Source organism: Carassius gibelio, chromosome B19 (assembly GCF_023724105.1).
Source record: "Carassius gibelio isolate Cgi1373 ecotype wild population from Czech Republic chromosome B19, carGib1.2-hapl.c, whole genome shotgun sequence".
NCBI classification, from domain to species: domain Eukaryota; kingdom Metazoa; phylum Chordata; class Actinopteri; order Cypriniformes; family Cyprinidae; genus Carassius; species Carassius gibelio.
In genome coordinates, this window is record NC_068414.1 from 26,426,335 (window position 1) to 26,439,601 (window position 13,267).

At 36.5% G+C, this 13,267-nt stretch overlaps 1 long non-coding RNA gene across 2 annotated transcripts in view; it reads left to right on the forward strand.

Annotated features, from left to right (window-relative positions):
* Positions 1-13,267, forward strand: part of LOC127979764 (uncharacterized) — a 39,718-nt gene that overhangs the window by 14,729 nt on the left and 11,722 nt on the right. The window contains exon 4 of one of the 2 annotated variants that reach the window (XR_008158866.1): positions 11,445-12,039. The exons of the other annotated variant lie outside the window; for it this stretch is intronic. This is a non-coding gene — a long non-coding RNA (uncharacterized LOC127979764). Of the gene's footprint in view, positions 1-11,444; positions 12,040-13,267 lie in introns of those variants that run through there. 2 annotated transcript variants of the gene reach the window in all.

Below are 13,267 nucleotides of genomic sequence, written 5' to 3' on the forward strand. Positions count from 1 at the left end.
CCATGTCCAGTCTAGTATAATTCATTAATAAATGACTCTTATGAGCTGGGTGTATCATTCAAAAAGATAATGTTTGAATCAAGTTCAAGAATACTTTTCTGTAATCAATTAGGCAGTTGCTGACCGACTCATTACTGAACAAGAGCAATTTTCAGTGATATTATGTATGCATGTGCAGCATATATAGTTAAGGATTAATTATTAATTATGTTATCGTTTACATTTTTTTTTCAAACGTTTATTTGTTCACTGTGTCCTGATTTACAGTTAAAGTGTGTGTTTGTGTGTATTAGGCGTGAGAGTGTATCTGCTATATTTCTCTACACCTGTCAGTGCTCTTCCTTCCCAAATTTCAAAATGTTCGCAATCATATAATAAAATGTAATGATAATTGTATATCTGTGCAGTGTTACGCCACGGTACCATGCAAGCTGACGGGAAAGAGTGTGAGAAAAACAGACTCTGGAAGATGTTTTCCCCTGGTTTTCACAACCCTTGGCCCTCCTTCACGTCCCCTGCACTCATTTATTCTTTTTTCCTCGGCTTGAACACATCAAGGATGAAAGAGAGGGTTACATCACCGTTTTGATAATTGGCGTCTTATATTTCTGGGGGACTCTTAAAACTGGGGGGAAAATATGTGCCAATGTTCAACTGGCATCTGATTCTGATTTGGTTTTTGATCCCCAAATCTATTTTGTGGGCTTAAGGTTGTAAACAGTAAAAATAAAAGTAAACGAATATTAATAAGAGGCCAGAAAACCTGGAGAGACCAGGCAGCTCTGTTTTAAAAGTTCTTCTCATACATCAACATTCACATATATTAAATTAACAGGACGTAACGGAATCAAATACTGCACTTATTGAAATACGCTGTTTGTCACCAATCTAAAATGTCCGTTCTTGTTACTTGTTTTTTGGGGAAACAGTATATAAATCAGTATGCCACTTACCTGAGGACAAGGGAAACATAAACCTGAATATTTGCATTCAAAAGTGTAACTTTCCCCAAATAATTTCAATGGGGCTAATTTGAATTTATGGAGAAACACTCAGCACTGAATTGCAAAGTTGCTGGTAATGAAATCATCCAGCGGTAGAGACGGTGGGAGCCGCTCCTGCACGCAGTAGGTGGGGGTAGTTATAGAGGTGCAGGTGGGGGATGGAGGTGCTCATAGTGCCCTGTGGAGGCATTAGTGTGGACGGGTCATTACATCAGGGATGGGAGAGGAGAACACACACCACTGAGCAGCCCATGTCATTTACTGAGGCCATCAGGGCCCATAGCACACTATAACATTCACTGCTTCATTTCCCTCGAGCTATCACTCTTTTTTTCTTCCCTTTTTTTTTTAAATGAAGGGACGTCGATGTTCAGAGAGAGAGATAGAGTTTGCAAGTCACACAAGGAACATTTTCAGTTTAGTTTGATCTTTTTGGAAAAATGCGGCGGAATTCAGTTTGTTTAGGTCCAGTGCAAATATATTTGCCATATAATTGTGTAGCCGCCATCGACTAATGGTATCGTTCAAGAAAAACACATTTTTTTTGCACTTTGTACTTAGACTGCGAGTGCAGTTTCTCCGAAAGTAACAGTGACCCTTTTTATCAAAGAAACAGAGGATGACCATGCATATTCATGCATCCCGATATTAAAACTTTCACTAATCAAGTACTTATTTTAATTCCTTTTTCTGAATACCAGAAGCAAACTTTATTAATTCACTATTATAAAAAATCTGTTCAGGCATAGTGAAATATCACCACCTTCTGCTCCTTTGCAGCAAATGTATTACTAACAGCAAATGTATTATTAAAATGTATTACTAATATATATATTTGTAGCTTAGGGTTGGTATAATTTTAGAAATGTTTTTGGAAAAATTCCCTTATACTCATCAAGGCTGCATTTACTTGATCACAAATACAGTAAAAATAATATTAAATATTGTAAAAAAAAAATTATATATATATACACGCAGCATTCATTAAGACACTTTTTGTCAAAGAAATAGAGGACGGCCATCACAGCCATGAATATTTGCAAATACAAAAACACTTCAGTTACATACATAACCTTAATAAAGTATTTATTTCAATTCCTTTCCTGATATCAGAAGCAAACCATGTTTAATGCATTATTAAAAATCTGTGCAGGCAAAATAAAATATCACCATCTTCTTTATAAAAGTTTGGGGTTGGTCAAAAATATAGTAAAAGCAATAACATTGCTAAATATTGTACACGACACAACAATACACAACATTAAGACAGTTCACTGTGACCCTTTTTGTCAAAGAAATAGAGGACGGCCATCAAAGACATGAATATTCGCACATCCAAATATAAAAACCCTCTGCTACGCGCGTCCCCTTAATCAAGTACTTATTTTAATTCATTTCCTTGCAGGGTTTTATTAGTATGCTAGCTGTTGGCTAAATGATTATGACAAGGCTGCGTTTTCACTGATTCTGCCAAGATAAAAATACACAGGAAAGCCCAGCAACCGAGCTCAAAAACCTGTCTCCGGTATCCCTACAGGGAGATGACCTTGGCCATTAAGGACATTCACAGTTTTGTTTAGGAATAAAATGACAGAAAACAGAAAAATATGAAGTGCCTCCTTGAGAGGAATCGTTTGTTGTGGGCTAAATTATGCAGCACATCATTATTTGGTGGCATTACTATTATGAGCTGTTTATGTCTCTGACCTTAATATTTGCACTGTTTTGGTGTAATGTAAGCAATTCTCTCTCTCCCGCTCCGGCCTAGACTGCAAAAGCAGTCTCTTTTGCATTTAAGTATGATGGCTTGATTGTTTTAAAGAATAATATACAGAGCCAAATAAGCATACGACAACAATCCTGAATCAATAAAGACCTCACAGTAATCAACACAGGACGAATATACGCTTCTGTGAAGTGTATAAAAATATAAAACTGCATTTCACAGTATGTGATACACGTTTTATGTGGTAAATATAGCTGCTGCGGGCGGGTACGGCCCTGCACTTCCCTTTATATCTGTGCACTCAGGTTCTGAATGGCTCTGGGACTGGCGAGCCTGCAGAGATGCAGCCAAGCGCTCGGCCGGCTGAATTTGTTTGACTCAGGTAATTGAAAGTGTTTTAAACTATTATAGCAACTTGAGGGCTTGTTTAAGTGTCGAGCTGTCCGTCAAACGTACATGGGTGGAAAGCATTGGCCTGCCACCCTGTCAGTCACGGGAAACGAGAAGTGTCGGCCTAATGGATTTCTTCAGGCGGACGTCGGTGCGGCGGCAGAAGTAAAATCAATGTGTTGTCATGTGTGAGAGCAGAGCATCAAACGGGCAGGTGAATTGGAACTGTAGTTTAGTTGTAACGTCTACATTTGCGGGGAGGCGGCCGGAGACAGACAGATGCTGAGAGACCGTGGAAGGCCTCTTGTTTTGATTGCCAGCGTGAGAGGGGTTCTTGACCTGTTTCTTTCTGGGGGGTTTTTCGCGCTGCGTTCTGTGGCTCTTTCCCTTGCTGTTTGATGGGGCTGGGCCGGCTACTGTGTGTGTTTATGTCATCACACTACATGCTGCATGTGAGAGGGAGTGTGTTTACAGACTGAACGCAGAGAGCTGAGCGACGCTACAGTGGTGCTGATTAATTGTAGTGATGATCTGAACTCATGGATTCAAATCTGGGTTGTCTGGTGTGTGTGTGTGTGTGTTTACTTTATAGCAGCAGTACTGTAGCCACATTTAGGAGCTGTACTGCCTCTATAGGAAATTCAAAGGAATCGAAAAAGTGCCTGGAAAAAACATGACAACTCGAAAACAATACAACTTTAAAAATACTGTGCATTACGCTTATACCCGTAGTGCCGCTTATAGTCCACCGACCAATTGATTCATATACCCCCATATATGATGATACCTTTTTGAAAGACCCCCTTCTTGAAAGTGTATATTTTAAGACTCTTCTCTTTATACTGTGTAAGCAAACTAGTAAGTGTAAAATTCTGAAGAGATTGTTATTTATGGCTTTAATTGCTGACATTTACGTAGTCAATGCACTAAAGCAAGCATAGATAGATAGCATTAAATTGATCAAAAGTGACGGTAAAGACATTTATAATGTTAAAAAAGACACCTGTTTTAAATAAATTATGTTCTCTAGAACTTGCTTTCCAAGAATCCTAAAAAAATAAATAATAATAATAATCATCAGGCGTTCCGATAATAAGAAACCTGTTAACAAAAGTGTATATGTTATATGGAAAATATTATTTTAATCTAATTACTTTTTGTCATTTATTATTTATTTATTTATATATATCATTTATTTATTTATGAAATGTATTATTTTTTTTTTACATCTTGAAATTTCCCATGGTCCCCCTGTTAAGGCCCCCAACTCCTGATATTGAACACAGGTGCACTTTTTTTCAGTCCTGAAAATAAAGTTGTGTTTACAAGATACTAATTTGATATAATGAGCATTTTTGTTTTTCTGTTTAAGTGAGCAATTGTTGGTCAGAATAAACTGTAATTTGGACCACACTTTATCCATAGCCACTTTATCCACTTAAATGCAAATGCACTTTTTTACATTTTTACTTCCCCGTTGCTGCTAGTATTATGAAAAACATGCCCATAATTAATAACATAAGATGCAGGATAATCACCAGATTATGCAAATAAATGTACATGTTATACATGTTCTAATGGCTTCTGTTAATCAAATCCATTATCATTATGTGATTAAAACGGTTCACTGTTTGACACAAACACACTGTATTGCACACCTGAGATTATTCCCAGATGGCTGTGATTTTAACCAGACACCCACACACATTCCCTGAGTTCCAAACGGCCCAATCTGGACCAGTTGCCCCTGTCATAACCCATAATGAGGGACCTGATAGCACAAAAAGTGTGGTTTCTTTTGTAAAAGTGTATGAGAACGCAGCAAATGGGAACCTGAAGAGTGAATCTTAGCTCCCATGTTTCTCCATAAAACAGATCGGGTTGGTTTAATTTGTCATATTGTAACTTTGCATTTCTATTTCAGAAACATCTGTGAGAAGACAAAAATCATATTAGGCTTTGTTTTAAGATTTCATTAGATTTTAATCTTATGTCAGACAGTATGTTCACTAACAACTTATATGTGCTGAGTATAGTAGTCGTGAGTTTATTTATTTTATCTCTAATGTGGGTCATGGAGAATGGTTGTTTTTCCCGCCACATTGTCATCTCCTCCCAATATAACCGTAACGTGATTTATGGCCAACAGCTCCGATTCCGTCACTGCGAGGGATCCGGCGTGTACGTCGTGTGCCCTGCTAACTGGCTGCAGACATGCCGTCTCTGTTGAGCTAGACCAGACCTGTCTGAAAACCAATCAACTTATTTCATCACGGTGGAAATGAAAAGACGTAATTACTCATAATTGGCCTTTATTTTTTGCACTTTGTGATTTTCACGGCGTTTTAGGTGACGTTCATTCAGTGCTTCGGGAAAAAGATGAGAACAATTTTGTGTTCCGTTTGAAAATGATTACGGGTGACGCGTGACAGTTTTTTTTTTTCTCTCCCTTTGCTTAGATTTTTTTTTTTTTTGTGTGTGATTGTGCTTTGATAATGCTGTTACACTTTATCGTTTTGAGTTTTGTAGCCTAGTTTTCTCTATCTGTCTCCAGCAATGTTATTACCTCTGAAGTTAAAGAAAGAGAGAGAGAGAGAGTTTGTGAAAGAATTGAAGTAGCTTATTTCAGCTGCTTGTGCCACTTCTGCAAGTCACGGTAATAATGGAAGCCAGTGATCCAATACCGCTTTCAAGCATTTCCAAGCGTAGTTTTCAGTTTTAACACACTTTATGCCATGTGCCCCAAAATGTGCTGAAGAGAGTATTTTTTCATGCCGTCAGTGATGAATCTGTTTTGGTTGCAGGCTGCACAACATTTTTACACTCACTTTATATAATGTGACAATTTGCTTAAAACATTTTTTTTTTTTTTGTATTCACCTGTACTTTGCTCCGTGGGGTTTTAAAACTAGCATTTGTATGTTGAAATCTAATGTTTTGTTTTGCGTTGTTTTACATGATTTGGTGCTTGAACGGCAAAGTGGAGGAGTCCTGTGTCAAAAAATGTATTAAATATCAGCACAAAATGGCGTTCTGTGAAACTGCTAACTTTTTGTACTTTAGAATAGATCAATTAATTTTTAAAGTACATTTGTGTACATTATTTGACACTGACTTTGCTGAAGTGCAAATGCATTGAGCAACATAAAGATAAATTAATTCATTTTTAAATATTTTGGGATATAATTAGGTAAGTATCATAGTTGACAGTTTTATGGTTTCATTCCAAATGGTTTATTTTTAAATCCATGCTTCTAGGGTTACTGTTAAGCTTTTCATATTTAATGTTAATCTAAATCTAAATATAATTTATTAATATAAAAATATAAATATAAATTTTTTTACAAACACCATAAATTAATTTATAATCAATTTTATAGTGCAAGTTAATTTATAATTGAAATGATATCTATTATTTATATTTTCTCTATATTATTTATTAAAATGTGCATATCTGCTAATACAACAACAACAGAAAAACAACAATAATTAAAAATAATTCAATGTTATATATAACGTGGTACATATATGCATGCATTTATAATTAATTGAAATATTATAATTGTATATAATAATATAATATTTAATTAATTATAATTACTGTATTATGTTTAATTCATATATATATATATATATATATATATATATAATTATTTATTTATTTATTTATTTTATGTGCGCATTTGCTTATATAGCAAGAATAGAAAAAACAACAATAAATAAATATAGATAAAGAAAGAAAGAGGTTTAGATGTGTGTGTTTTTAAATGTCTTTATTCGCACCCAGCAGTGGTTGACATACTGTAAGCTACTCTTTGTTAGATTCGCATATGCAAATGAGGGACTCAAATGGCATCTGGTTTGAAGAATGACCCAAATGTCTTTGGATGACAAGAACACTTTAAACATTAAAGCATCATCTTTTAGACCAACATAGTTACACTCCACTTACTTCAGTCATTGTTCACTGGCGGCTCGATCAATACAATAAAACCTGAAGCAAAAGCAGAACTAGTTGACCCCAGAAGCCTGAGTGAAGGGAAAAGGAAAAAGAGAAAACAACTAGCAGAGAAGAAGAGCAGAAAGAGGGACAGAAGGCGTCATATCGCTCTAGTTGAACAGATGAGGCTGGGAGAAGTGACAGTGTGCTAGGGGTGTTTTCAGGGCCTTTTTCTGTGGCTGTCTGTCCACATCAGGGACTGATAGAGCTGCCTGGTGGCTGGTGTGTCATAGCAGGGGGGTGAGCGGATGCTGTGCGCTCTTCTCGTGGAAAAATGATGGATTTGGTTTGATCTAAAGCGCAGGAACAGGTTTTCCACTGCAAGGGCTGGTGCTGTCATTCTGCATGACTGTGGCTTCCTTTTCGCATTTAACTTCACACTTTCTGCCCGGGTGCTGTCTTTTTTTTGTTCGTAATAGGGGAGAGTGGGGTAAATCGTACCGAGTTTTCCTGAACTTTCATGATTTCAAAAACTGTAGAAATGTGATCAAAAGCCTCCCTAGGGTTTAGAGGAAGCTGCGTCATGTCAGGGGTAAAATGGGTCATTAGGAAATATGTGAACTATGTACATTCTAAACATGAATATGATCATAAACGAGGGCGAAAAACTATTTATTCCTGTGCAATTAGATTCTAAAGCCATAGTTTGCTTGCGTTTTCATAAATAATCAGGAGAAGTTTTATATTCAGTATATTTGAATGCGTGTTCACGTATTCCTCATAACAAGATATATATTTTTTGACCTGGATAAACTTTCTTTGATATTAAAATCAATTTAGCATTCAAAAAAGTTTTCTGCTTAAAAAAATATGTTAATCAATATATATATATATATATATATATATATATATATATACAGTCTTGTTCAAAATAATAGCAGTACAATGTGACTAACCAGAATAATCAAGGTTTTTCGTATATTTTTTTATTGCTACGTGGCAAACAAGTTACCAGTAGGTTCAGTAGATTCTCAGAAAACAAATGAGACCCAGCATTCATGATATGCACGCTCTTAAGGCTGTGCAATTGGGCAATTAGTTGAATTAGTTGAAAGGGATGTGTTCAAAAAAATAGCAGTGTGGCATTCAATCACTGAGGTCATCAATTTTGTGAAGAAACAGGTGTGAATCAGGTGGCCCCTATTTAAGGATGAAGCCAACACTTGTTGAACATGCATTTGAAAGCTGAGGAAAATGGGTCGTTCAAGACATTGTTCAGAAGAACAGCGTACTTTGATTAAAAAGTTGATTAGAGAGGGGAAAACCTATAAAGAGGTGCAAAAAATGATAGGCTGTTCAGCTAAAATGATCTCCAATGCCTTAAAATGGAGAGCAAAACCAGAGAGACGTGGAAGAAAACGGAAGACAACCATCAAAATGGATAGAAGAATAACCAGAATGGCAAAGGCTCAGCCAATGATCACCTCCAGGATGATCAAAGACAGTCTGGAGTTACCTGTAAGTACTGTGACAGTTAGAAGACGTCTGTGTGAAGCTAATCTATTTTCAAGAATCCCCCGCAAAGTCCCTCTGTTAAAAAAAAGGCATGTGCAGAAGAGGTTACAATTTGCCAAAGAACACATCAACTGGCCTAAAGAGAAATGGAGGAACATTTTGTGGACTGATGAGAGTAAAATTGTTCTTTTTGGGTCCAAGGGCCACAGGCAGTTTGTGAGACGACCCCCAAACTCTGAATTCAAGCCACAGTACACAGTGAAGACAGTGAAGCATGGAGGTGCAAGCATCATGATATGGGCATGTTTCTCCTACTATGGTGTTGGGCCTATTTATCGCATACCAGGGATCATGGATCAGTTTGCATATGTTAAAATACTTGAAGAGGTCATGTTGCCCTATGCTGAAGAGGACATGCCCTTGAAATGGTTGTTTCAACAAGACAATGACCCAAAACACACTAGTAAACGGGCAAAGTCTTGGTTCCAAACCAACAAATTAATGTTATGGAGTGGCCAGCCCAATCTCCAGACCTTAATCCAATTGAGAACTTGTGGGGTGATATCAAAAATGCTGTTTCTGAAGCAAAACCAAGAAATGTGAATGAATTGTGGAATGTTGTTAAAGAATCATGGAGTGGAATAACAGCTGAGAGGTGCCACAAGTTGGTTGACTCCATGCCACACAGATGTCAAGCAGTTTTAAAAAACTGTGGTCATACAACTAAATATTAGTTTAGTGATTCACAGGATTGCTAAATCCCAGAAAAAAAAATGTTTGTACAAAATAGTTTTGAGTTTGTACAGTCAAAGGTAGACACTGCTATTTTTTTGAACACACCCCTTTCAACTAATTGCCCAATTGCACAGCCTTAAGAGCGTGCATATCATGAATGCTGGGTCTTGTTTGTTTTCTGACAATCTACTGAACCTACTGGTAACTTGTTTGCCACGTAGCAATAAAAAATATACTAAAAACCTTGATTATTCTGGTTAGTCACATTGTACTGCTATTATTTTGAACAATACTGTATATATATATATATATATATATATATATATATATATATATATATATATTAGAAGCTATGTTGAACCCTTTTTAACAGTTTAGACACAATTTGATCGATTAAAGATATGACCCAACTTACCCACTCTCTTTATAATTTGATGTTGGACTTGCAGTATGCTATATATTGATTTTAACACACATTCAAGAACTACAGGAAACTTTGGCTCAGTGATAAGCCCATAAACCAATAAAATGACTGATTTTATGAGTAATGCTATCCCTTAGTTTCAGCTCTGTCCATGAGAAGTTATGAAAGAAGCAGAGGGGACAGTACAAGTGCAAGTTAGGATTCATAATTACGGAAAATACTACGGTGTGTAAAAATCAGTTGCCATGGGATTCAAGACTTCATTTCCACAAACAGGATATCAGCTTCATGGATGGAAAAACTTTAGACTGAATGTGTCAAAGCATTTCAGCAGATTGGGGTCATTTGTTGCACTGTCTATGGTTATTGAAAACACTGTTTACACTATGTGCTGTTTCCTAGAAGTCTCACGATAAATTTCACATTAGCTGCAGTGTTTATATGCCACCAGTCAAAGGTTTGGACATAGCCACTCATTCGTTATTACTGTCATTTTCCATATTCTCTCAAAAAGCTTCATAAAGTGGGGCAACCTGAATGGATTTAAATAATACTGAAAGTGTTTACATGGATGAATAGCACTTGTTGGACCTGATCATGAGAAAAAGTTTTATATATATATATATATATATATATATATATATATATAAAATACATTTGTATTTAGTGATTTAGCAGATGTAATCAATTTACTTTATTTCTCTTTTTAAATTTCCATTTAAATCTGTATAAATATCAAATATGTTTAGTATACTAAATAAATGTAAGCAAATTTGTGATACCTTTTGAAATTATACTGGATAACTTGATCATGCAGCTGTAGTGTTGCTGCCATCAAAAAGATAGATTTCATTAAAATTTTTGTGCTGGTAATAATAAAAGTGTTTTTTTGTACTGACTTGCAGATCATAGTAGGATACATCCCTGTATATTCACTATCATACAAAAGTTTGAGTATTTTTTTATTAAAAGACATCTCTCATGCTCACCAAGGCTATAGTTTTTTAAATATAATAAAAAAATGCATTTAATTAAGATACAGAAAAACGTTAATATTGTCAACATTTATCCTTATTTAAAATAACTTTTTTCAATTTTAATATATTTTAAAAGTTAAGAAACTTTTTTTAAATATTATCAAAAGAGTTTATTAATGTTGCTGTCTTGCTGATTAATATTTTTGTGGAAATTATGATACTTTTTTTTTGCACGATTCTTTAATGAATACAAAATTCTAAGAAATATATATAAATATATAATTATTATTATTATTATTATTTTTTAAGAACATAAATACATAAATAGAACCGTTATGACCCAAAACTTTTAAACGGTAGTGAAAATCTTAGTTTAAATATAAAACAAACTGGCTTTCTTAAGCATCTGTTCAAAAGTGTTTTCTGTTCTCTTCCCTCGCCGCTCTCCTCACACACACACACACACGCACACACACAGACACACACATATACACACACACACACACATGCATTCAGAGGGGCTTAAGCCTCCAGAGAGTTGACATGTGGCACATAAGTTCTGTGTGAGGAGTGAAGGTGTGGTGAGATGCGTTGAGACAACGTTTCTTCAACTTACCATGACTTGGCCAGCTGTGTTTCCGCCCAACAGTGGGTGACGTGCAATTGGGGCTGATGGGTGTGTTCTGTTCATCTCTCTTTTTATGCATTCATCTGTTTATCCCTCCTGCCCTAGTGTCTGCCGAGAGGACGTGCCCTGTCACTTCAGGTGTGTCATGCTTCCCATATGCCATGGATATCTGAATCTCGGCCAATCAGACGCCACCCCACTGACCTTCTCCGGAGCTATGAGCATGATGGGAGTTGAAGGCCGGAGCTGGTGGCACACTGAATGTGAGAGACTCTTCTGAAGGAGGAGAATGGGAAGAGGCGGGGGGCCATAGGGTCGAGGTCTCGCCCTGATACGATCGCAGGTTCGGGTTAGATGCTGTTTTTGTTGGGACGGCACCCTGCCCCCATCCCTCGACATCTCTCGCACCCCTCCTTCGCTAGCTGTCGGTGCGTGCTCGGCTGGCCTGGGTGTGGATTTACATGGCTGTTAATTAGAGTGGAAGAAGTGATTGGCTGCTGGATGCATTGTGGTAAAGAGTGCACAGATGCAGCCACGCTGGCGAGAGTAACGCAGGCAGGCATGGTGCATCAGCCCACGTCACACTGCTGCAGCTCAGCCGAGCCCTACCCTGTCTAACACGATTTGCAGAGTGTCACCACCGTCACACCGCTCCTGTACCGCAATACCCCTCCCTCTATTCTCTTTTACCCCTTCCTCAGATCCTTATTTTGCTCCATCTATCCCTAAACGTTTCTGTTCTGTAAGCCAAACTACCACTTTCCTGGTCTGTATACTCTTTCTGTGGGGATTAAGTTTAGTGGGAACCTAAGGGGTTTAAGAGAAGGCATCAAAAAACACAAAACAAAACAAACAAACAAACAAAACCTGTAGGCTTATTTAGATGTTCAAAGGTGAGATGTGCCATTAAACAAGTTTGCAAAACTAAAGATTGTTTCCAAACAGGTTTCCCTGTCTGCTATTGGTCAGAAAATCTGATAGTCCGGCACCTAACTCAAACTATTGGATGAATCAATATTGTTCTCGCAGTTTGTACTGTTTTCTTGGGAATATACTTATTGTTTTACAATAAAATGCTGGGTCCCACTTTATATTAGGTCTCCTTAACTACTATGTACTTACATTTAAATTCATAATTTGAAAAAATACACAATGTGTACATATATGTTCTTAATTTGTACTTGTATTAAAGAAATGCCTGCGTGTAACGTTATCTTACAAGTACTCTGACACCTTAAACTCACCCTTAAACCTACCCATACCACCAAACCTGTCTCTAATCTTACCCAAATCTCACTTCAATATTGGGAAAAGTGTTTTGCAATACAAAATGAACACAGTAAGTACATTGTACTTATTTTTTTATGTAAGTACAGTAGTTAAAGACATTTAATATAAAGTGAGATAAAGTATACTGTAGTGATTACCTATTTGAAGGCCAACCCAGAAGTAAGCATCATGCAAGATTTTTCCATTGGTTTTAGGACTATTGCAGAAAATAATCTCTGTCACCAACAAAAGTTTGTTTCATCATGATAATCTTTACAAATGAACACAACCTTTATGAATTTTAAAGCCTAAATGTAATCGTCAGAAGTAAAAAGGTAAATGTAGGCTATAAATGAACAATGCATGACTTCAGTATCATCACCATTCTGACGATTCTTTCAGTCTTTATTTAGACAAAAAATTCCCTAAAAGTTTGAGTTAGAATAGCATTTATCTAAAAAACCCATTGACTTTAGGACATTGGAAGCGGAAGTACTAAAATGCTCATTGTTTTTCCAGATTTGGCCTGCAGCATACTATTGAAAATTTATGCACTGCACCTTTGTCCTTTGGCCTTGTCCTAAAATTCTGCATTGCTATGAAGAACTCGAGACAAAACAATCACAATGCAAAATTTACTATTACACATTTAAACTCAA